The sequence below is a fragment of the Triturus cristatus genome, chromosome 5_2 (genome assembly GCF_964204655.1).
Source record: "Triturus cristatus chromosome 5_2, aTriCri1.1, whole genome shotgun sequence".
Classification (NCBI taxonomy): Eukaryota; Metazoa; Chordata; class Amphibia; order Caudata; family Salamandridae; genus Triturus; species Triturus cristatus.
This window is the reverse complement of record NC_140588.1, coordinates 991,456,105-991,482,909: the sequence shown is the minus strand read 5'-3', so window position 1 is coordinate 991,482,909 and position 26,805 is coordinate 991,456,105. Positions and strand designations below refer to the sequence as shown.

At 43.6% G+C, this 26,805-nt stretch overlaps 1 protein-coding gene across 2 annotated transcripts in view; it reads right to left on the bottom strand.

Annotated features, from left to right (window-relative positions):
• NEXMIF (neurite extension and migration factor) overlaps window positions 1–15,742 on the bottom strand; it is a 1,529,077-nt gene extending 1,513,335 nt beyond the window's left edge. The window contains exon 1 of one of the 2 annotated variants that reach the window (XM_085608249.1): window positions 15,366–15,742. The gene's annotated coding sequence lies outside the window, so the exon portion shown is untranslated. The remainder of the gene's footprint in view (window positions 1–15,365) is intronic. The other variant, XM_085608247.1, reaches the window with a different exon arrangement.
• Between the last annotated feature and the right edge of the window lie 11,063 nt (window positions 15,743–26,805).

Genomic DNA, 26,805 nt, shown 5'->3' with positions numbered 1-26,805 from the left:
CAACAAAAAGTCTAGATTAACGTGTTCGACAAATTACACACAGTGGTAGACCAATGCGTACTACCCAAAACGAGAAGTCTGAATCAACCTATGTCACAAACTGCACAGAGTCACAAACTGAACAGTCAAGGATCACTGCATGCCACCCAAAATGAGAAGTCACACAAACTGCACGCAGTCAAGGATCACTATGTCCTACCAGCAACCAGAAGTCTACATCAACGTATCTCCATACTGCATGCGTTCATGGATCAATGTGTGCTACCTGCAATGGGAAGCCTACATCAACGTATCCTGCATATTGCACGCAGTCACGGATCACTGCGTGCTACCTGCAATGAGAAGCATACATCAACGTATCGCGCATACTGTACGCAGTCAGGGATCACTGCGTGCTACCTTCAACGAGAAGTCTAACTCAGCCTATCTCGCATACTGCACGCAGCCATGGACCACTGCATGCTACCTGCAATGAGAAGCCTAGATCAGCGTATCTCACATACTGAATGCATTCAAGGATCACTGCATGTATTTTGCAGGGATATAATTTTGAATTGCCTCAGCTAAGGAGACTTCAATCCCGTGCCTTAACTGTATCGCTAAACCCCTTGATGCTTTGGGACTATACTCTTTGTTTATGGACCTAAGAAGCCTTAATAAAGACGAACTAAGGGTTAAATCCCATTAACTAGAATACAGCGAGGAAGTGAGATTAAGAACGGAATTATCTAGATGCTCAGTGTTGACTTATCGCAGGGATTCTGCTCATGCACAGAGCTATGCGCAGGAAACCAGGACCTCAGTGAATTGCAGTGTACCAAAAACTCACCTCAGAACCCAGAACCCAAATCCGACTAGCATCAGTGTCCGATTCGTCCTCCGTATCCTTTCGGAGCTCCCAATGTATAGACAACCCAGAACAAGCGACTTAGAGTACTCTCAGGAATGGTGGGAATCAGAAATACCTGTTCGTTATTATTCTCATATCAGTCCACAACAAGAGTAATCAGAGATATGGTAAAGTTTAAAATGTTTATTTTATAAACTACCTGTCCTAAGATGCAGTACTTTGGCTAACATAAGCAGACAAATTATTAAAATTAAAACCATCAGCATTGTTACAATACCATAGAAAATGAAGGGAGAAATCATATTACAAATGACAGTGGAATACAATCACCCTCCCTTCATTAGTGAGCTGGAATTATCATATTATTAGAAGGTCTCTAGGTTTGAATGGGGACCCCAATACCGTAAAGATCAGCTTAGGTGAATCACATCACAGGATCAGCTTTGCTCTGCGCCTGGAAAAGTTTGTCTCCAGAATGTGTGTCCAATGCATGCAAACTGCAATATTAAAGGCTCTCGACTTTCAGATATTTGCAGTTGTGTGCGTGTTATGGCTAGAGCGTGGGCCGATCAACCTGAACTCAAAAACATACATTGTTTGGTGGCTCAAGACTGTTTTTGCACACAATGTTCAGACCAAGGTCGCAGTACACGTCTAGAGATGTGAACAACAGACAGTTCTCATGTGAAGAAAAGGCAAACAAGCAGTTTTCAAATAATAACATGTACCTGCAGTGTTGTGTGCAAAAGCAGCAGAAGTGGCAAGATGGCGTTTCTAACGTCTAAGGCGCTTATGCTAACATAGCAATGTATGTATCTAAAACGCTGCCTTCACTACAGACTTACTATAGATCTTTAGCATCAGTAGAACGTGGCATCTTCTGTGTTTTAATAGCGATTCTGGTTTGTCTGGGGACCCAGCTTTACCTTGCCCATGCAATAATATAACTGAACAATCATTATTGCACTTTATGTTCTAATGTAGTTTTTTAAATTTTCCGTGCAGACATTATCTTAAACATTTACTAAAGAACGTGGGGCATCGCAGGTGTAGAGTAGCTTTGTTTAACCTACAATTATTGAACTCCCCTGAAACATGTTTGGGGGTTAGTTCCTTTTATAAATCTACAGTAAGAACTAGAAATCCATTTGATATGTAACCACAATCATTTTTTTTAAATTCCATTTACTGACTGTTTTATCAAATGAATTTTATAATCGTGAACATTTCAGGCTAAAAGGTGATTAATATGATGAGATATATGAATTCTTTTAGCCTCATTAGCTGCCTATTTGCATGCTCCTTGATTGATGTTGTCTTCTTTTCTTAATATCTGTAGGAATTGTATTGCTGACAATCTGGACATATTGTCTTTTTATTATGTTTTGTGTCTTCTTTTATGACCTAATTATTTTGAATAAAGATTATTTGAATTTGATCACTGCACGCTGCCTTGAATGAGAAGGCCAGATCAAGGTGTTTCACATACTGCACAAAGTCAAGGATCTCTGTGGGCTACTAGGAAAGGGAGGTCTACACCAACATATCGCAGAAACTGCACAGTGAAGGACCACTGCATGGAACCAGTAAAGAGAAGTCTAGATCAACATATCGCACATACTATACACAATTAAGGATCACTGCATGCTACCTGCAATGAGAAGCCTAGATCAGCGTATCTCACATACTGAATGCAGTCAAGGATCACTGCATGTATTTTGCAGGGATATAATTTTGAATTGCCTCAGCTAAGGAGACTTCAATCCCGTGGCTGAACTGTATCGCTAAACCCCTTGATGCTTTGGGACTATCCTCTTTGTTTATGGACCTGAGAAGCCTTAATAAAGACGAACTAAGGGTTAAATCCCATTAACTAGAATACAGCGAGGAAGTGAGATTAAGAACGGAATTATCTAGATGCTCAGTGTTGACTTATTGCAGGGATTCTGCTCATGCACAGAGCTATGCGCAGGAAACCAGGACCTCAGTGAATTGCAGTGTACCAAAAACTCACCTCAGAACCCAGAACCCAAATCCGACTAGCATCAGTGTCCGATTCGTCCTCCGTATCCTTTCGGAGCTCCCAATGTATAGACAACCCAGAACAAGCGACTTAGAGTACTCTCAGGAATGGTGGGAATCAGAAATACCTGTTCGTTATTATTCTCATATCAGTCCACAACAAGAGTAATCAGAGATATGGTAAAGTTTAAAATGTTTATTTTATAAACTACCTGTCCTAAGATGCAGTACTTTGGCCAACATAAGCAGACAAATGATTAAAATTAAAACCATCAGCATTGTTACAATACCATAGAAAATGAAGGGAGAAATCATATTACAAATGACAGTGGAATACAATCACCCTCCCTTCATTAGTGAGCTAGTATTATCATATTATTAGAAGGTCTCTAGGTTTGAATGGGGACCCCAATACCGTAAAGATCAGCTTAGGTGAATCACATCACAGGATCAGCTTTGCTCTGCGCCTGGAAAAGTTTGTCTCCAGAATGTGTGTCCAATGCATGCAAACTGCAATATTAAAGGCTCTCGACTTTCAGATATTTGCAGTTGTGTGCGTGTTATGGCTAGAGCGTGAGCCGATCAACCTGAACTCAAAAACATACATTGTTTGGTGGCTCAAGACTGTTTCTGCACACAATGTTCAGACCAAGGTCGCAGTACACGTCAAGGGATGTGAACAACAGACAGTTCTCATGTGAAGAAAAGGCAAACAAGCAGTTTTCAAATAATAACATGTACCTGCCGTGTCGTGTGCAAAAGCAGCAGAAGTGGCAAGATGGCGTTTCTAACGTCTAAGGCGCTTATGCTAACATAGCAATGTATGTATCTAAAACGCTGCCTTCACTACAGACTTACTATAGATCTTTAGCATCAGTAGAACGTGGCATCTTCTGTGTTTTAATAGCGATTCTGGTTTGTCTGGGGACCCAGCTTTACCTTGCCCATGCAATAATATAACTGAACAATCATTATTGCACTTTATGTTCTAATGTAGTTTTTTAAATTTTCCGTGCAGACATTATCTTAAACATTTACTAAAGAACGTGGGGCATCGCAGGTGTAGAGTAGCTTTGTTTAACCTACAATTATTGAACTCCTCTGAAACATGTTTGTGGGTTAGTTCCTTTTATAAATCTACAGTAAGAACTAGAAATCCATTTGATATGTAACCACAATCATATTTTTTTAAATTCCATTTACTGACTGTTTTAGCAAATGAATTTTATAATCGTGAACATTTCAGGCTAAAAGGTGATTAATATGATGAGATATATGAATTCTTTTAGCCTCATTAGCTGCCTATTTGCATGCTCCTTGATTGATGTTGTCTTCTTTTCTTAATATCTGTAGGAATTGTATTGCTGACAATCTGGACATATTGTCTTTTTATTATGTTTTGTGTCTTCTTTTATGACCTAATTATTTTGAATAAAGATTATTTGAATTTGATCACTGCACGCTGCCTTGAATGAGAAGGCCAGATCAAGGTGTTTCACATACTGCACAAAGTCAAGGATCTCTGTGGGCTACTAGGAAAGGGAGGTCTACACCAACATATCGCAGAAACTGCACAGTGAAGGACCACTGCATGGAACCAGTAAAGAGAAGTCTAGATCAACATATCGCACATACTATACACAATTAAGGATCACTGCATGCTACCTGCAATGAGAAGTCTAGATCAACGCATCTCCCATACTGCACGCAATTAAGGATCACTGCATGCTACCTGTAATGAGAAGTCTAGATCAATGCATCTCACATACTGCACGCAATTAAAAATCACTGCATGCTACCTGTAATGATAAGTCTAGATCAATGCATCTCACATACTGCAAGCAATTAAGGATCACTTCGCGCTACCTGTAATGAGAAGTCTAGATCAATGCATCTCACATACTGCACGCAATTAAGGATCACTTCGAGCTACCTGTAATGAGAAGTCTAGATCAACGCATCTCACATACTGTAAGCAATTAAGGATCACTTTGCGCTACCTGTAATGAGAAGTCTAGATCAATGCATCTCACATACTGCACGCAATTAAAAATCACTGCATGCTACCTGTAATGAGAAGTCTAGATCAATGCATCTCACATACTGCAAGCAATTAAGGATCACTTCGCGCTACCTGTAATGAGAAGTCTAGATCAATGCATCTCACACACTGCACGCAATTAAGGATCACTTCGAGCTACCTGTAATGAGAAGTCTAGATCAACGCATCTCACATACTGCAAGCAATTAAGGATCACTTTGCGCTACCTGTAATGAGAAGTCTAGGTCAATGCATCTCAAATACAGCAAGCAATTTAGGATCACTGCATGCTACTTTGAATGGGAAGTCTAGACCAACATATCTCAAATACTGCATAGAGTCATGGATCACTGCATTCTATAGGGAATGGGAAGTCCAGATTAATGTATCCCACATACTGCACTCAATCACGAATGTCTGCGGGATACTGGGATATCTAAACCAAGGAATCCTGCATACTGCATGAAGGCTACTGGGAATGAGAAACCTAACTGAACGTATCCCACAGACTACACGCAGCCATAGATCTCTGCATGGCACTGGGAATGCATCCCTTGTAGAGCACTGTAAACAAATGGAATACTTGACAGACATGAATCCCTGCAGGCTACTGGCCTGGAAGTCTAGATCCATGTATCGCATGTAATGCATTTAGTCATGTATCACTTCAGTCTACTGGGAATGGGAAATTTAGGCCAATATAACCCACTCGGAGCACTGATAATGGCAAGAAAACGCCATGGGATCACTGTGGATTACTGTGAATGAAACATCTAGATTAAAGTAGCCTTTAGTGCTTTCAGTCATGGATAACTGCAGGATAATGGACTGGTAGTCTAATCAAATTATCCAGCACAATGTGCTACCAATAGGGAAGTAATAATGGTCCGAGTCAAGAATCAAAGCAGGCTACTGGACTGGGACTATATATGCAAACAGTGGGATGACTTAAGTAGCAGGTTTGTACCATTACAATAACAAAAATATATATGCACATATTCTTAGATGATTTTTCGAAAAAGTTCATCTGAGTTTTTTTTTACAGAAAATAAAGTGTCTAAAAACGTAGCCTGATCAACAAAGGACTAGTGTGGAAAGCTGTCAGTTCAGCTTGTTGGACATCTCCAGTATTTGGAGTATTTTGGTCAAGGTGTATGTGAACTGGTTCTCGCTGAAGCAAGACTTTGCCATAGGCTAAAACTAGTAACACTGCAGCATCGGATGGGGCACTGCTTCCAACTTAGATTAATGAGAAGTCTGTACATACATGACAGCAGATGTAGTACTGTTCATCATATGATTGCTGCTTTTTGACACAGGCAATAAAATCAAGCCTTTCAAAGATGGCCACCAACCAGAGTTTGGTGTCATTAAACATCTAACAAAAGCTCCCCTTTTTATGATCTGGCTTGACAGCGCTGCTGGTGCAAGATATTTATATGAGAACCACGAGGAGAGGGGCTTTGGCTCCACCCACATGTTAGAGCCATAAGTGCATGCATGTTTTGATTTGGCAGAAGTTGTGTGCTTTCACACAAAAAATGCTTGCCATACACACAGCTGTGATCATTGTTTATGTATCCAGCTAGAACTTTAAAAGGTACACATGACATTGTAATGCTATTTAAAGTGTCTTCGAAAGCTAGGTAATTTATAGCGGTTTTGGGCAGCAGCAGGGATGGGAGGAGTCAGTCATTAACGTACATGGATTTTACTATCTGGCTTTACAGTGCATTCATAAACCAGACCTATTGGCATTGCCAATGCTCGTTAATCCAGTACTGACAACAGTTCCAGTGGTAAGAGACAACGCCTTCTTGACCTTGCACATATTTAATTCCACCTTTCTTCTTTCTTCTTTCTTCTTTCTTCTTTCTTCTTCAAGGCGTGCCATAAATTCCCGCCTTAAAACAACAATCTACATACATGTTAGATACCTCCAAAAATCTTCTAAATCAGCCTCCAAATTGATAGATTATAATGTTATACAAGGAGATGGCGAAATCCAGTGTAGAGAACTTAATTCTGGATAATTTATTTAAAGGAATAATGAGCCGGTAATGAAAACTAGCAGGGAAAAGTTAACCGGTGTACTGTTTGTTTCTTGAAAACAGCCCATGAATGCGCAGTCAGCGGGCAGAGCTAATGAAAAGACGTCCTCTTTAGTCCTGCAGACTAACCCATTTATTCGCCGCCAGCAAGGAGTGAATATCCGCTCTTTGACGGAGTGCCCAGCAAGACGAACTCGATTTGCATAATTTTACTGCATGGGCTGGGCTCCCAGGATCGCAGCTCCCACCGAACCCCTAAAATCCTAGAGCAGCTGCCTGGACTGCCACTGCAATCTGTCAGTTCGGTCCACAACAGTGATAGATAATCGAGCCACGGCTGTGTGCGGCATCCATGAGGACATAGCCTACGTCACGAAGGAACTCATGACTGAAGGCCGAGACGGGCCAGGAGACTCAAAACGGCTTCGAAATGAACAGGGCGCTGCTGTTTAGTACTGCCATACCTCCATATCACCAACTAGTCAGAAATGCGGGTTTGGTCTACTCGATTGGGCACGCAACGTGGGGGCGTGTCACAATAGAACAAGAAATGCTAGGGCTGCCTGGGGGTATTTCAACAAAAACTTTGAGGCCTTTTTCTTAAAGTGTTTTCAATCTTCCTATTAATGTGTCACACTTCACTCCCTCACCAGCGTGGTTTACTGTCCGGGATACACAACTACTGGTTAAAGGAGGAAGTTGATCCTTTATGGAGCTTTGGTCGGACTACTTTGCATCTGGTTGCATCTTAACAACGTATCAATAAGACAAATACGTCCTAAGATCTTTCAATTCAATTCGGTCTGCAATCCTAACAAAGCACGCGGTTGTCCATTCATTCTTCAGAGGCTTTGAATGGTTGCGACACTAAGACTTTCAGAGTTTTGGAAATGTCACTGCCACCGCTGAATCAAAGACCTCACGTTGTTTTAAGCCATGTGAGAGATGTTTAGCCACCCGTGTTTGTTTTAAGTTCATGACACACTGCGTTCTAGGGTGTTAAGTACCCTACTGGAATTCAAAAAGGTGTGCAGTCAAATCATGACTGTGTGGAAATCTCACACTCGACATGAGGAAATCGGCGAGCTCTGCTGAAACGCAATCTAAATTTAGTATTATATGAAAAATGAAATATTAGATATCAGATTCTCTAGATGCAACAACAGTATTTCAACACGTGTCAGAGTACGGTCTACTTTTCTGACGGGGACTCTAGACTCTCCCCAAAGGTTCTTGCCAGGGACTCACTTCCTGGCTCTTCCTATGCCTTGGAGCAAGGGATGTGAAATAGTTGCCTTGCCAATCCTTGTTATTCCCATGAGCACATGTGCTAGGCTCTACCATAAAAAGTACAAACAACAAAGGTTTATGATGACCTTCGATGAAACTGCAAGAAAAAATGGAATTGATGCTGCTGGTTGCACAAATGTCAATGAGAAGTGTTTCCTTAGTGTCATAGGAAGGTGCCCAATCTGTAACGTTCCATCTGATACCCAACAGTGGCACCGATGTAAATCAGAAGTGTATCCTAAGTGTGACAAGAGGGTGGTGTCCTATCAGTAATATTAACAATCAATGCTTAACAGTGGCACAACTGAAAATTCGAAGTGTATTCTTAGTGCCAAAGGAGGGTGCCCAATCAGTGGCAAACTCTTGTGATGATAAAAGAGCTACGGAAAACGTCTAATTCTCATCAGTTGTCGGACCAGGTGGGGCAGTCAAAACCAAGATACCTGGGTAAGCCCAACCTTCAGAACATTTCTCTCCCAGGAACATATGTGGAGCTTTAATGCATCAGTTTCTTTGTGAAGAAAAGTTGACCACTCCGTTTTCTGCCTACCTAAATTGAACTCCAAGCAGATTGCTGCTCATAAAGGAGAAATGTAAAGTTTTATTGCCCCAGCCTCAGTCCACATTGGTACAATAGAACTCAAAACTAGACAAATAAAATATCTGCTACATTAACACCAATATTGGAATTCCACCAAGCATGGGTTAGTTAGAACTAATCCACATTTAGTTGCCACTTACGTGGGTACAAACTCGAACCTTTTGCACACATTGTATGTTTATGCCCCCAATTATTGAGAAGGAATTAAACTGCTAAGGACAGTCTTTTTGAAAGGTAGCTGCTGTAAGATGGATGAGGCTGTAAAGTACGCCTTAAATGGGAAAAATGTCGTAACATTATATGCTCTAGAAAAATATATGAAAGCTGCCATAAAAGTGTTGCCAGCAAAGGAAAAAGGTCACTGTTCCAACAGAGTTACCATTTAGAGACCTGTTCTAGTGGGGGGAACGATTGGTAACATATGTGGCAGTTAAACAAATCTTAAAATAAGTGTATTTTCAATCTGGGCTCCTTTCTTTCCAGAATTGACATTCTATACAGAATGGTCTAGATACCCACTTTTTACCTAAGAGCTAATTTTTAAGGTCATACTATTTCAATTAAGCCCCGCCCCTAAAATGTTAAACTTTTATATGTACGTTTATGGATGATTTATCTTTTTTTTACTTTTAACATTTTATCGTGTTTTGTATTTATATGTTTTGTGTTACTGTATCCTTTATGGTTGTAATTAGTCAAATAAAGATTTTTTGTCAGTTTCTTACTACATGAACACCTCAAATGGTAAAGCTGTACTATGTCCAGGCCAAGAAAATGAAAATGTTTAATTAAACATCTGTAAAATTAAAAACGCTGTCAATTCGAGTTTTACTTTACAAAGAACATGCTACATTTACCTTGTAGTTCTACTGGCTAAAATTATTAAGTAATCTTGTTCTGTTCATCTTTATTCTAGATGAAATATGATGCATCAATGAAATGAATTGTGTCTACGAAATGAAATGAGGGAGACCAATTCTTGCTGAGTCTGTCACGACAGCTCACGCTACCAAGAGCACCCGTGTCCCTAACGGATTTAAGTGGATTCTTCAGCTTTTCACATCTAAGGAGCCATGCAGTTCCCAAGGTTGACGTCGTGGGTCTTACTTTAGGTCACAGCGTTGTCATGTATACTTGTTCCATCTTCAAAACATTGCAATGGCTGAACCAAAGAAGACGTTAAGGCATCACACCTTAGGCACAAATTAGTGTATATCTAATACAAAAAATATCCACCATATTAGAAGCTGGGTAAGTTAGCAGGGATGTGGAATTCCTATAGCCCGACGCCCGGGACATATTGTTTGGGGTCAAGGGCAACAAGTTTTCATGTGTATTTTGTCCTTGGGACAAGTAGGCCCAACCCCCTACAGCACAAACCCTTTGGTTGCCAGTTTACAGTACCACATTATGGATGGCATTTTCTACAGTTAAGGTAATGTGTGTCCATGTGATAATGTTGTTCAAACTTGTATTTATGGTTCATTAATCTAAAGCCTTTATTATTAGGGTGAGCACTAAAAGTAAATGCTGTGACCCTTTCAAAGTTTAGTAATATGAGTCTATGTATGCTTCCAGAATGTTCTCTGATTATATGCAAATATTATCAGAAGCTTGAAAGCAAGAGTGATTCTTTGCTTTCAAAATAAAATGTTCACACAAAATGCAAGTAGGAAAAAAACTATTTTGCTAAACTACTGTAAGATTTTAGGTACCATATCTTTGTAGCATCATATAGTAACATGTTGATGTATGCCGGTATTTCCCCAAAATATATTCATACTGGAAAATCAGTGTAACCATATGAAATACAATTATGGCAAACAAAAAACAACAAGCATTGGTAAAGCCAGTAGGTCTGAAATTGGTGGTCAGCCTTTTTGGTTTTGTCAGTGTGTCACTTGTTTAGGCATGGATTTTGTAAAACCTTATCGGTGTGGGAGCTGCTGGGCCCTCACCATTGTAACAAGCATTGGCAAAAGCAAATATAATTTTCGGTCTCAAAAAGCACACACTGCCACAGCAGTCCTGGGCACTGAACAATACTACTTTGTGTGCCAATATGCTCCTTGTAAAAGAGCAGAATACTATTACTCACAGTGAAACCATGAGAGCGAGAGAGAGAAAATTATGAATTAATGTTATTAAACACAAAAGGTTATGGTTAATGACAGGCCTAATTAGAGGCCCAGTTATTAATGGAAGTCTCGAAAGTGCATCCATGCTATATATATCCTTGCATTAAGTGCATATATTTACTTGGCGTGAATTTACAGGAGCAGGACAAGAAATAGTACTCCTAAAAAAAATCTGTGAACTGCATTTTAGCATGAGCAAACGTGCATGTGTAGATTTGCTCATGTGAAAATCTGAATGTTTAATGTTCACTTTTCCTCCAACCACTATTTTCCCAACCCTGGAAGTATTTTTTACATCTGCCACTGTCAGGAGTAAATTGCCAACCTTTTTCAGTATGGTAAAAGATTACAAAAGAGTTGGTGAAAACCCTTAAAACAGGCAAGTTAGTAGGTTTGCACAGAATCAAAAGGGCATTCCAACCCTTGAACTATTGCTTACCACTACCCTCAGCCCAAGTATGTAGACCTGCAGAAACGTAGCAACATAAGGGAATTGCTAGTATTCAGGTCCTACTATGGTACGAGCCCTGGTATAATCAGAGAGGCTATATCAGAACTCTTACATAATGAGATTGCTGCCGCAATTGTTTTCCGCATTACATGGCGCAAAGGGACAAGTGGATTTTGTTACAGGACAAGTAGATTTATGAAGCAACCTGCCCTATGGACAAGTAGATATTTTATTAAATTCCACACCCCTTAGTTAGTGAAACAAATATCACTTTCATGAACTCTAATTTCAATCCGAGCACTTTATTCACCGCACACTTAGGAAAAAGTCCTTCTTGAAGCTGCAGTTGTAGATTACCGTGAAAGACTCAAAATAAAGGATGCCAATGAAAAATATTGTAATTACTAGATATTATTTTCTGTCTGTAGGCAGATGGTTAATTGCATTACCATCCCGTGTATGATAAGCAGGAAACCCACTGAGCTGGATTTTATTAGTCAGTTGTCTAGTTAATATCTAAATGATTTCTACTTTACAATGAGTTTATTTTACCATCTTCTTACAACGTGACCAAGTGAACATTTTTCTAGTGAAACAAAACAGCTGTGCGTTTGTTTTGCGAGCTCAGGGCATGGCCATAATGTAGCTTGTTGAAAGCACAAGCCAGATAAAGGGGTGGAAACATGCTGACATCCAAGGGGCAGCTATTCCATAACACCCTTTGTTCATAGAAAGCCCTCTGGGCTCCAAGTTACTAAAAGTGCAAGATCATTTCCGCTAAGCCTTTCTTTAACCAGGTGGGCTAACCAGGTCCTAAAGCATTACAGGCTCTGGTAAAATATGTTTAAAGGATGGCATCTAATGGCTCAAAAATTAAATTATTGCAGTACCATGTTTTATACTACAGAGCAGACGTGCGTGAAAGGTGCAGCACATATAACGATATGATGTGCAGGATGCCGTTTAGACCATATAAAAGGAACCAGAGTGTGATGGAGAGGGGTAAGTGACCAGATCATTGGGACAAGGTTTACCTATAGACTGCAGTAGTACGTTTTAACTTTTACCATATATCCGTTGCATAATTACACAGCTTACAATTTGAGGTACAAAGCGGTCGTGATTTCCCCAGAACTGAACACCTCTCTTGGTTAAAAAAAATAAATTCAAACAAAGTTTCTCGGTCAGCCGTTTAGTTACTCGTCTACGAGGAACTCCAAAATTTCGACCCTGCTGTATTATGCTCTGACTGTGAACATTTAGCACTAAATAAATACAGAAAAACATACTATAAAAGCTACAGATTGGAGATGTGTTGAGAAAAGCAGAATCAAGTGTACCGCGCTTATCGTAAAGTGGTGTGATCATGCTGAGTCAACAGTTCAAAAAACAGCACCTGTGCGCGTCGTAAACGAGGGCCGACTTGGTCGAGCAGAAGCCGCGCATGCGCAGGCATCTTAGGCCTTATACATTTCAACAGTCTCTCTCGTGGCTACTCTTAATGCCACTGGCTTCCAAGAAATGCAGCGTTCAACAATCAACTGTTTTTATTAACAGATGACGTTTTGGTGAAAGCCCTCGACCGAGTCCCCCAAGCTGCCTAGAGTTCAATGCATACATGGGATGCTAATCCTACTGTACATCTGCATCAGACAGTAGGAGCCGATGATAACACATCTGCACACCCCTCTCATGACAACAATGAAAACAAGAATGGCACGAGAGTGGAAAAACCAAACACAGCAGTCATGTCTCAAGTTTACAACAGCCACGTTATTCTAAAGTGTCTTTCTCTATTACTGCAAAACCGCAACACCACGGAGCGATATTGTTTGTACACGTGTTTACAGCAGCATCCCTAACCTGTGCAACAAACGCACATGCACACAGTCTCTGACCCCCTCCCCCCAACAAGTATCTCCCAGTGGCCCCATCTTCTTTATGCAAGCCTCAATAGTAACACAGCTGCGAGCAACCCCCTATCCCCCCCGCACAACGTGACACTTTACAGCTGATTCGACAGAACGCAGGCATGTACCAAACTACGCACTTTCAAACAGAATCCTACCATTTCGCACTTACTGAATCAACCACGCCAGTGTCCACTGCTCCCCCTCGCAGAATGCGACAGAGATCAGCGTGGAGTGACTGCTCGTAACATGTATATGTGGAGTATCTATCAGCCACTATTGTCCGGTGTGTTTCCGCAGGAGCCACTGAACACACAGTAGCACGCCTCTTGTACTGCTCGGGTGTGCACGCAGCGTGTGACCGAGTGCATTCGGAAACCGTCTGAGTACATAGATCTCCCAGCACTCGCTAACATGCATTTTCGTTGTGGTTGAAACTTCGTCATTGCATTGCTCTATTATCCCTCACTGCGGCACAAACCAATGCACATTGGAGCTTATCACAATACAGGAGATGTGGACCTGTGAGCGCCGCACATACTTTACAAGAACAGAATCATCGAAGACCAATTTATTTCTTCCACATCATTAGTGACAGTGGGAACTGCTCTCTCTTTGCTCAGATCGGTTTGTAACGTACTTGATCATAATACAAAACAATGATGTACAATCGTAAAAATACTGCACACGCGTCAGTCAAAATTCCAGAAGTAGAAAGCAGACTGCCGCAGCAGGACCATGCCACGCTCCTTACACTGCGCCAATACAAATAATCGCACATGTGAAGTAAAGCTACTGCACACGTGTCTCGCGCCGCATAGCCAAAGAGTCTCCTTTATTTGTTATGCAGTCAGTAGTCCCACATTGTTGCGTTGCTCTAATACGTGAATCCGTGTGACCAATGACTTTCTCCACATTGTTAAAACACACATATTGTACACCAGGCTTTGCCTGTGCTAAAATGCTCAAAATCAGCGCGAGAAGTAACTTGTGTACTATCATAGCGCTGTGAAGCCATGCCCCTGGCATTACGTGCGCAACATAACTACGTATAACATGACATGCATGGCATCCAATCTCCTGCAATGACCTGCCTTTATTCAGCACAAGCCATCAGCACCACATTATTAAGTACAGGAATTCATTTTCAATCTATAACACAATTACTTCAGCATGTTAGCCTACTGCTCGCACATATCAACTATCCTACTCGAATTTCCCAAAAATTATTACTACCAGTAACAACAATATGCGGTTGCATATTTGGCAAATAATGTGCTGGAGTCAAAGCTACCAAAATTCGCCATTGCTCTGCTAGTGTAGTATAATGCACCGCAGAGTTTACAGTGAGGTTGAGCACAGATCACGAATCTACAAACAAGCAGAAATTGTGCCTATTTCATTCCACCTGGCGCCCTGTACAGCTTCTTAAATCTTACAAAGGTCTGTTTACGGGTTCTTTCCAACACGTGCATCTCTGCAGCAGTAACAACTCGCTGCCCCACCTCCCCCCCATAATCGTCATTTATTGTCGCACAGGCCAGTAGTAGCCCCACTCTGCACCGCTCTCGTTGCAAAGGACGTGACAGGGCTGCATTGCCAGAGCAGCTGGCCACAATGTCCTGCATTCACAGCCAACGGGCACAGGTTCAGCCCAGCTGGGCTCACACACTGACCTGCGACGGTGCACACCACACAATGCCACCGATAACAGCACTGCCGCAGCAGGGTGCACTGAGGGTTGAGTAAACAACACCCCCAGCCATGCCAGCCCCTCCTCTGGGTGCCCAAAATGGCCTTTCTCGGTGCATGCTGCTGCCACAGGGCCCCTTCTGCATGCCGGGCGGGCCCTGCACACCGCTGGCCTTTGTTGCCCCCCTCAAGGCCCGTGGGGTCTGCAGCCCCAGTGTCGTGCTCTGATCGGGGATTCACAATGAATGGCACGAGCACTGCGGACAGGGGAGGGATGCTGCAGTGCACCTCCCCTATACACAATGAGTCCGGGACCTACCTCCTTCGCGCCGGCCCGGGTCCCCTCTGCCGTCCCGCCGCTGCCCAGGGTCCAGTCTTAGTCACAGTTCCATGCCCCCTAAGCCTGCTCCGGCCGCGGCAGGTGGACACGCCTCCTGGGGATGCTGCTGCCGCTGCCCCTGGTGCTGAAGCTGCACACACGCCCCCCTCGGCCGCCTGCTGCAGCGCTGCGGTCCCCGCACGGCGGTCAGTGCCTGAAGCCCGTGGGTAGCAGGCCAACCACTTCCCCGCTAGCTCGCTGCCTCTTTTTTTCCCCTACGGCGGCCACTGGCTCCCATCACTGGGGAGGGGAGAGGGGCGAGCGGGACAGCGGTTGGCGTCACGTGACTGCGCTCGCACGTCAACGGGGAAGACAGCGCGTGCGTGCTGCGGCCGGCGCGAGGCCACACCCTCTTTTCTGTGACCGCGCCGTTTGGGGAGGGGACGGCGGCTTGGAGGAGTCCGATTGGGTCGGGATCCCGTGGAGGGGCGGAGCCTTGCGCAGGAGACACTACAATGCAGCGAAAGAATTCAGGACGGAGAGCGCTGTTCACTACTTCAGACTGATCCATTAGTGTCATGGACGAAAGACATACACCCATTGTAAGTTGAGCAGTATTTATATTATAAAAGAAGGAGGGGCAGCTTGGCCCATCAACTGCTCAGTTCTGACTCTTGCTCATGCCATCTGGCTTTTCATACCGTCACACGTGGAGTATGACGACTAACACCAGAATCCTTCCAAGCATGTTTAACACACCCTGATTTACCTTGAGATATATATTTTTAATTAACAAAACAAAATAGTTAGAGATTGGGTTGTAGTTTGAATAGGGTATGAACCTCAGTCAAGCACCAGCCACAATCTTAGGGTAAGAAGCAGGCAAAACCCTAAATTAACCTGTGCTTACCCTCTGGTAGCTTGGCATAGAGCAGTCAGGCTTAACTTGGAGACAATGTGTAAAGTATTTATGCAACACTACAAACAGTGAAAATGTCACACAAAAAGATTGCACACAATGTTTGAAAAATGGAGATTAATGTAATAAATAAAACAAGACCAAACCAACAAAAATCCAATCAGGTAAACCGGAGATATTGAATTTCAAAGTTTTAGGTGAAAATAAGGCCAAAAAGCACAAAGGATATCTGTTTGTGCCAAACAGGACAAAGTCACAAGTTCAGGCTGACCGACTTGGAGCGCAGGCCTGCTACAGGGACCAGGTGAGGCTCACTGAACAGAGTACCTTAAATCCTGGTTGCATTGCGTCGTCTAGGATCCTGTCGACAGGGCTTGCGATGCGAAGTTCAGGTGTCAAGGACATCACATACAGCCAAGGCGATGCTTCGGTTCTGATGAGCTACGAGGCTGCGATACAGAGCCCATCGTTGTCGTCGACCTGCTGTCAATGAGAGATGCGTGGACCTGAGTTGGAAATGCGCTGCACTGTCAGCGATGTGTCGGCTCCAATGATGCACGGGTGATGCAGACCTTCTGCGCTGGGCCCAATTCATGCAACAGCAGCGATGCGTCAGTTCTGCTCAAGGATGTGCCGCTCAGCCAAGTAGATGCATCGGTTCGGCTAGAGGATGCACCACTCAGCAGAGAACAAGCATCAGTTCTACTGGTAAGCACTTTAAGCCCACTTCCAAGTTCCAGGACTGGGGAGGCGCCACTTGGGAAGGTAAATTCACAAATGCAGAGTCCAGATGCAGATGCAAGGTTGTTGGAAACCTGTTATGTCCCTAAGTCTTCAGTTCAGTAGTCCAGCCAATGAGCCCTTGGAGCCTCTCTGGGTTCAAGTGATGCATATCCATTCTTTCTCACCCAGGCAAGGAGGGCAGCAGGTCAGCACAGTAGGGCAGCAGTTTTTTCAGAGCAGCAGTCCAGCAGAGTGGCAGTCCTTCAGCAGCCCTTCTTCCTGGCAGAATATCCACAGGTCCTGAAGTGTACTGAAGTGGTGGTGTCTGATGTCTAGTACTTATACCTAATGGGGCCCTTTGAGGTGGGGAAGACTTCAGAGACAAGTGTTTGAAGTGTACATATGTCCTGCCCTTCCTCCCCTGGCTTCAGACTCATTACAGGGTGGTATGCAGCCATTTGTGTGGGGATAGGATACAGCCTATTCAGGTGTAAGTGAGGCAGGGTCTAGCTCCTCCCTCCCATCCTGCCAGTATGGCCCATCAAGTCATACCTACGCTCCCATTGTGTGTGGCTGTCTAGGGGGAATCCACAAAGTCCAGCTGTCACCCTCCCTTGACATGTGATCAGAGACTTGCAACAGGTACCAAATGGCTAAACCAACAAAATGCCAGCTTTCTGAAAGGGGCATTTTCAGAATCTCAATTTAAAATCCGACTTCACCATTAGTTACAATTTAAAATTTTGATTCCAGAGACACCAAACTTGAAGGGGTCATCTCTTCCCATTTGGAAATTACACTTATAAAATGTAATAAGGCAATTGCGCTTGCGCAGCTGTCTGTTTCAATTCTCTTGTTCTTGTATTTGTTTTATTTAATTTTTCATTACCCCTGATTTTAGTCTGGGTCTAGGTAGCGGTTTCCCTCCCTCTCACCGCACTTAAAATACTCCAAGCACCGCCGTTTGGCGGGTCCGGGTCACGGGTGGGTCCCTAGTTGGATTTCAGGCGCCATCTTGGATTGGGTTGGTGTTGGTGGTGCTCTAGCCCGGCGGGCGCCATTGCGAGCGGTCACGCGGCAGGTCAAACCTCGTGGGACACCTACTTAAAGTCGCTCTTCCCGCGCAGCGGGATCGCGCAGTGGGACGCCGTCGCTTAGCCGGAGTCGTGCCTGAGTCCTGCCCGTCTGCGCCCGTCCGCGCTGAGGACGCCTAGGGCGCTAGGGGTGGGTCTCGGGCACCCGGGTGATGAGCGTCGGAATGATTACCTATTCGAGTATCGCCTTACGAGATATCGGATATTCTCTTCCGAAGTGCGATCAGGCACGGATACATCCGCTTAGCGGCCCATGTCAGTGTACCTGTATGAGATGGGCTCTCGGTTCACCTGTTCGCAGCTGCAAGGAGATACCCCCCTCAGCCTCACGAGGCTTTGGTTCAACGTCGTGTCTTCGTTTATTGAACCTCAATGTTAGGTCTTTGGTCCAACATCACCTAGCCTTTATTGACCTAATTCAGGAAGAGTCTCCTGATATAGCTGTGATCACGGAAACGTGGCTGCAGGAACACGATACTGCCATCATTAATTTGGCTTTCCCCCCTGAATATTCAGTTTTCAACCTTAATCGGTCATCTAGAGGAGGAGGTATTGCCCTTGCAGTTAAATCTAGTCTACCATGCAGTTGGAGGGTCTTAAACATCGTTGGATGTGAGAGTGCCTTTTTTAATATCTCGACTAGTCCCCAGTTTTCTATCTCGGGGATGGTGGTCTACCGGCCCCCAGGCAGTGATGTGGCATTCAGGGAAGCTTTCCCTGATGCCGTTAGTTCACTATCTATGGGTTGTGCGAATTTTTCCATCCTGGGAGACCTCAATCTCCACTTTGAGAACAGGAGTTTGCCGGCTGTCAATAATTTCTTAGCCGACCTCGAGGCCCTCCAACTGACCCAAAAGGTAGATCAACCCACTCATGTGGGAGGGCATACACTCGACCCCTTTCTTACTAACCTCCTGGAAGCTACCATCTCTTCCATAACACCTGTGGGGTGGTCGGATCATTTTTTGGTGGATATTCGTATTCCGTTGCCCGCTACTCCTGCTATCCCCCCTTCGAGACCTATTCTCAAAAGACATTGGAATAAACTGAGACTAGAGGACCTCCATGAGGTCTTGGCATCACATCCACTGGGACCCTATGAGGGTTTGGAACTGGGTTATGACCGGTTCTGTAAGTGGATTTCGGGGGCGCTCGATCTCTTGATCCCTATTAGGGCAAGTATGTCTCGTTTGAGAGAATCGAGCCCTTGGTATGATAACGCCCTGCGGGTGTTAAAGGGCACTTGTAGGCGGGCTGAGAGAGAGCGGCGGAGACACTATGATGCGGCCAAGAAATCACTGTATCTGTCCTCCGTCAAGGCGTACCATCGAGCCATTTGTAGAACTCGTGCTGCGTTCTACTCAGAAGAATTCCGTAACAGCCCTAATCCTTCGAAATCAATCTTCAAGGCCCTTAAGGATCTTTTGGCCAAAAGAACTTCTTCCCCGGTATTGGCCTCCACTTCACATTGCGAGGTTTTGGCATCCTTCTTTTTGGAGAAGGTGCAAGCCATTTACCGGTCGTTCTCTGATTTGAGTCCTCCTCTGGGGCCTCTGGTGACGACACTGGGTTGTCCTATAATGGAGTCGTTTCCTTTGCTCTCCTCTGAGGAATTTGACAGGGTGACCCTAAAAATTAAGTCGGGCTCACCTCTGGACCCATTAAAACCTGTCGTCTTTAGAGATCATTGCTTTGTAGGACGCCCTCTTTTGCGATCCTTCATTAACACTTCACTGATGACGGGCATGGTTCCAGGCAAATGGAAGCAGGCGGTGGTTTCTCCTATTTTGAAGAAGCCTTCATTGGATCCTTCGAGGCCGGAGAATTACCGGCCTATTTCCTTACTTCCCTGGCCGGCAAAATTTATGGAGGCCAATGTCAACCAGGCTCTCTCTGACTATATTACCCGTGCTAACATCTTGGATGACACCCAGCAGGGATTTCGTGCTGGGCATAGTACGGAGACTGCCCTTCTGGTTATGGTTGACCATCTTCGTGGGCTGGTGGATTTGGGACAGACGGCGGCGCTAATATTATTAGACCTAAGCGCCGCCTTTGATACTGTCTCACATCCTATCCTTTTGCGTCGCCTGGAGGAGTTGGGCATTGGTGGTGTTGCCTTACAGTGGTTCCGCTCCTTCCTTGAGGACCGTTCCTTCTGCGTTGCCATACCTCCTCATCAGTCCAATTTCTATCCCCTGGGCCTGGGGGTGCCTCAGGGATCCTCGCTTAGTCCCACGTTGTTCAATCTTTACGTGAGGCCGCTGGCTGATGTCGTCAGACAGTGGGGCATGACGATGGTCTCGTATGCTGACGACACTCAGCTAGCGGTCACTATCAGCGGGGACGCTGAGTGCGATGCCCCTAGGTTCCAGAGTGGACTGAGAGCGGTGGCGAGCTGGATGAATGCCAACTGTCTCCAGCTCAACGCAAAGAAAACTGAGGTTATGGTTGTCGGGAAGGGACGTGACCTGTGGGGAGATAGATGGTGGCCTCCGGAACTTGGGCCAGTCCCAACTCCGGTCACGGAGCTGAGAAACTTGGGAGTATGGCTGGAACCCGCTCTCAGCTTCGTGGGGCACTCCAAGAAAGCTGCGGCCTGCTGTTTTGGAGTTCTTCGAGGCTTAAGATCTATCTTGAAGTTTTTTGACTCCTCAACGAGGCAGTTGGTTTTTCAGGCAACCATAATTTCTCGATTAGATTACGCCAGTTCACTCTTGGTAGGGGCTAACTTGGCAGAAATTTACCGCCTCCAACGGGTCCAAAATGCAGCAGCTAGGGCCATAGTGGGCCTGCCCAGATCCTGTTCTGTGTCCAGCACTCTCCGATCTCTTCACTGGCTCCCGGTGAAAGCCAGAATTCACTTTAAAGTACTCTGTCTGGCATTCAAGATCTTGAAGGGTTTAGCCCCTCGAATCCTTTCTAACCTCTTGTCATTCTATGTACCGTCGCGCCCTCTGAGATCGTTGGGCCAAGCGTTGGCAGTGGTCCCGAGATTCAAGTTGAGTCGTATGGGAGGTCGATCTTTTCGGGTGAAAGCAGCTATCTTGTGGAATTCTCTCCCGTTGGAGATTCGCCTTTTGGACGATCTCTTTTTATTCCGAAAAGCTGTAAAGACTGTGCTTTTTTAACCATCTTACTTTCTGGTCCTGTTTGTTGTGTTGTTCCCTCTGTTCTGTTAGGTGCGGCTAAGCTTATCTTGTCATGCGCCAGGACGCCCCTTAGCTGGGGCAGCTGTGCGCAATACAAATGCCCTAACATAACATAACATAACATAACATAACATAACATAACATAACATAACATAACATAACATAACATAACATAACAATTCCAATGTCATCTTATGGGAGAGATAGGCCTTGCAGTAGTGAAAAAACGAATGTAAGAGTTTTTTACTACCAGGACATGTAAGACTTAAAAGTACATGTCCATTTTTTTAACACAAACTTTACTGCATTTCCCTGAAAATTATAGAGTATATGTGCATATCAATGTTGTAATCAGGCTGTATCAAGCATATTAATTGGGTTCTAGTATAATCAATGCATATATCAGAAAATGCATTATGACAAAAGTGCCTTCTTAGGCATTACAAATAAACTATCCCATTCTCCCCAACTCTTCCCATAACAAGTTGATTAATATCCTGAGCAAAAAATTCCAATGTAATCAAAAAGTCCACAATATGTTCTTTATTGGATTCTTCTTGCGTTCTTTATTTGTTCCAGGATTTTCACAAGTACTCAATCCATACCTTCAACATTGTAATAGACAATTGGTGAGACGAACTTCTAGCCAACACGTGTTTTGTCTGTATGGAAATATCCACAGACTTCTTCAGGGCTAGGAATTAAGCATGAAAATCAACATTACGACCCCTTATCTCTTTAACCGCTAAGGTTTTTAGCTACAGATTATAAAAAAAAATGTGAGACGACAGGGTGTAACACCAGATACGAAAAGCAGAGGACCACCCCTTATTGTAGAGACCCTATTAAAATAAGCTGAAAATGTATTCAGTGAAACCCCAAAGTATGAAGTTATGTTAGCAAACGTGCATGCTCAAGGAGAGAGGACACCAAACTGTGCTGGTTATTAGAACACAAATGTGATGTGAAAATACAGAATACATTACATGTTGAGTTAAAAGTGAAGGGAGTGAAGGAAGGGAAGCACAAGCACACATGAAAGTGGACATGGTATAGTCCAATGGATTCACCAAAGATATGTATGTTATAGTCCTGTTATCAAAATAATTGAAACCGGGGCTCACGATCCAATTGTGATCCCAAAGATGTTAATTCCTGATTCCAGGTATAGTCTTATAATACAATGTAAAAAAAAATCAAAGCACAGAGCCTGAGAGAAATACTATTGAAACTTGTCCTCAAGTTTACTACAGTAAATAAAGTAGTAGATATTTAGCTCATAAGTTGTAAATATAGGCACAACCCATAGCTCATTCCACATTTAATGTATTCGTCAATTGACTCACCAGGTAAATTGTGTGATGAGGCCACGAAGTGTAGAGATTAAGTTGTAACGTAAGTAGAAGGTTCGTTATTAGTATTTGGATGTAGACTTATACATAGGTGTAATCCTTCAGAATGAAATAGCAAAACTACTCAGTAGTAAGACCGAGGAGCATATTATCAAGCAGGACGTTAAAATTATCGCCGCTTTAGCGGCAGAAAACTGCCGCTAAAGCGGCGATAATGGGCTTGATAATATGCCGCAGAGAATTCCCATAGAAGCCCATGTTGACACCAGAACATGGGCTTCTATGCAGACCCCCCAGGATATAGCGGCATAGATTTGCAAATTTAGCGGCACAAAAATGGAAATTTAGCGGCACAAAAATGGAAATTTAGCGGCATTATTGCGGCACTTTGTTTAACTCGTAATCATTCCTTTTCAGCCTTAAATCAATGTAAACTGATTTACCTGAGTACTCCACAGTGAAATAGGCATGTTTAAAGCGTCCTTATCTGCATCTCGTGAGAGGGGGCCCTATTTCTCCCTGCGGTGTTCTAGCACCCATGTATGCACAGCTGCCGGGGTACCTCTGCCTCCTGGACCCGTCTAGAATGTGCTACACTTGTGGGCCAAGAGGAGTGTTTGCCTCAGAGCCAGAGTGAGTGATAGCCATAACTCAGGCGGTGCTACGAGCAACTCTTGAAAATGTTTAGATACCAAGCCCCACAGCACAGGTGAGTGCCACTAGACAGCTCAACCGCATTCTGGGCTGCAGTAGAGGAATGGGTGCCTTCAACCACTGTTAAATGTAGCCAGACAGTTTGTTGTACAGCACAATTTTATGTATCTATAATAAAAGCATGCACTACCCCACCAGGTCGGTTTTCAAGGCTGGGTGCCTCTGTCTACCATGCCCCGGAGTCAACCAGCTGCATACCAGGGTGTTTCTGGCGTCTTGTTTTTGTGATGGGGGGGCACTGAATGTTCCATTATATCCAATCGGTGCCCGGATAAGCTTGGGAACGTTGGCAGCCGAAATTTCTTTCTTTTTCAAATCGATCTATTTTTGTCTGTATGTGTGTGCATATTTAAAAGTGACTGTATGTTTGTTGGCCTGCCTGAAATTTCAAGGACATTTTTTTGTGAATGTATCTGTGTGTGTATACATGCCTGTGTCTATTGCATATATTTCCAGGATACAAATGACAGCATTTATAAGCACACAATTAGTGAACTGCAGAAGGTTGAGATTTTCATGTAGTGCACTTGCTTACAAAATTGTTCAACATCGGATCTTTAGTAAGATTAGTTCTAATTTAATAGACCGCATTGAAGCTTTCAAAATAAAATACCTCTCTAAGCACAACAGCTGCGCAGGAATGTCCTTGTGAACGAAGATATGTTCGGCAAAACAGCACGTTCCGTTACAACTAGGACAGGTAAAACCACCAAATGATTCAAAATCCTGTGTAGCCAGATACTTTAGTAGGTCAGCTTAGAATTCAAAGTGCTGCAACTTCAAAAACATCCAAGTGGCTGTGGACGCCTGAAGAAAATATCTGGTAACCTAACGGGTGGTTATTTTTCTCTTTAATTGCTGCTGATCAAGGCTCCGATTTCTGCAGACTTGTTCTGAGAAAAAAAGCGACTGATGAAAGCTGTGCACATACTGTTGTTCTTGATCGCCTCTCACAGCTTGGCCAGGGCAGGACAAAGTAGATATTGGATGGCGTTACGTAATGACGTGTGCGCGCTCAGCCAATAAAAGGGCATTATTTGTTTTGCTGTCTCCCGGTAGAAACTTTTTGAAAATATCGCGGCTACAAATGTAAATATCGCGGCCATCGCGCAAGTCTCCCGATTTCGCGATTTTTTCGTGAATCGCGAAATCGCGAAAAGCTGGAGGGTCTGTCTATGGGAATTCTCTGCGGCATATTATCAAGCCCATTATCGCCACTTTAGCGGCAGTTGTCTGCCGCTAAAGCGGCGATAATTTTAACTACGGTTCTTGATAATATGCCCCCAAGGTTGTAAAGACTTAAAAAAGTAGTATGCACGTAAAATATCAATTAATCTGTCGTACTAGGTCAACAAGCTATCAGAACAACTGCCCTCAAGGCCAAAAGGCATGCTCAAGAATATCGTTATAATCTCATATTTCAAATTATTGCTAATACGCCATGACCTTCATTAAACATATTACGGGCAATTTAAAGGTAGTAGGAAAAATCCTCAATCATGGCCCATCGTAACTCGTCTCAAAGACTCGAGGCTGCTACAAGTGTTATATGACTTCAAATTCATTCACGAACAACCCACTATACAGGTTTCCCTGATACCAATACATAACATTATCTAAAACACAAGTCCCAAAGACTAATCGGGACATACCAGACAAGCAGCTTCTGTCCCGAAAAGAGGGTACTCCTGTCAACCTGATGGCGTCTCGCACGGTAGCCATCTTGACATTACCCTAAATATCCTGTATAAGTACAACAGAAGAGGGACAACTGGTGATTACTCTCGCGATATAACATACTCCTAATTCAATATATGTCCGAAACTAGTTATCGAGCACCATCTTGGAATGGTCCCATGCTAACGGCGACCTTCATAATCTTAATCAGAACCACAAATACAGTATTGCTAAACTTAACATCGAAGAAAGGTATGGGTAGTCTATATTATCCAATTATTGACTACTAATTATCACGAAGTCTGGTTAACATCATTAATAGAACTATCAGTTCTTAAGTATAAATACAAGGGAGGCCAACCGCACACGATTCGTATTAACCCCATAATTATAGGCAAACCATCGAACATAACATAAATATTATTTTGGTTTGCTAAGGTGAAAACCTAGATACAGTCAGGCAGTACTGGTCAAAATATTGTTTGTCATCACAAATCCGCATAAAGGTAAAAAAAGCGGAAACCACTAGAGTTTATTCTGAATAGGAAATGAGGAGACGGGGAAAGCGAAACTCATATGTATCAATAGATATCTAGAACATTGTCCATCTTTAACTCCCTAAGTTTCTAGGTGAAGTAATATGTCAAAATAGCTGTGGTAAAGCCACAACAGTCAATCTTAGAATCCAGTAAACACTAACAAAGAGGGGGGGACAGAGAGCGGTTGCAGAAAGAGTAGGTCCAGTACCAGTGCTCCCAACAACATAACCGTACTAACTGGATGGTAACTGTTCCTATTAAAGAAAGCGGTAACCCATTAGGTTACAAGAAACAAATGTGCATAGATGGTCTCTTAGTGTGTTACTGCTCTGATGAAGATGGGGAATTTCTCCTTTGGAAATTGGTCCCCTCACACACTCTTGCGAGTGTCATGCTTCATCATCGGGCGTTGCTCCTCGTGGAGATCTTTTAGGAGATGCCGCAGTTGTGCATGTGTGTGTGTGGGCCTAAAGGGAAGATGTGGTGTAGGGGTGTTAAAATTAACCCATCAGTACCATTAAATGAATTTTATTTGTAGGTCCGTGGGGTGAGGATAAAAGCGAAGTGGTAGGAGACTAGGGCACCTCTTAAAAATAAATGAGGTAGAAGTCGAGGTATTACTCTGCTGCTCTCAGTCCCGTGTGTGTTTAGTGAAAGTGAAGCCTGGTCGACATGTTTCGCGCTGGGGAAGGGGTCCCTAGTGGCTCCCAATGCGCTTCTTCAGGACCTTGTGAAGTGATAACGTGTGTGAAAAAAAGAAGAATAAAAATGGGAGTAGGGAACTAAACCCCTATAATCCCATAGTACCTCAATTGAGGCTCTTCTTGAGTGATAGTACTCAGGGGAACACTTCAATAGTAGTGTTCCTGTTTATTACCCCTTCGAGTGAGAAATTCTCCAGCAATTCCCAAGCGGCAGGGTAGGCACAAAAGCCATTCCATACGGGCGCAACTAGGCTCCTCTTAAGTACCGCTGGGACCCTCCGTTGAGGCACTCCATCTCACTCGAAGGGGTAATAAACAGGAACACTACAATTGAAGTGTTCCACTGAGTACTATCACTCAACTCCTAAACTGTTTGGTTGTTCTTGCTCCATGAGCGTGTATGCATGCCCTCTCTTAATCTTTGACCTTCCTCTATCCCTCCTTCCTCTCTTAGTCTTCCTCCTGTCTCCTCCCTTTGTCTGGAGTTGATATCTTTGTTCCCCATTCATATTCTTTGAACTTCTCATAAAAAAGAATGTCATATCAGTTGCCATATCAGAATTGCC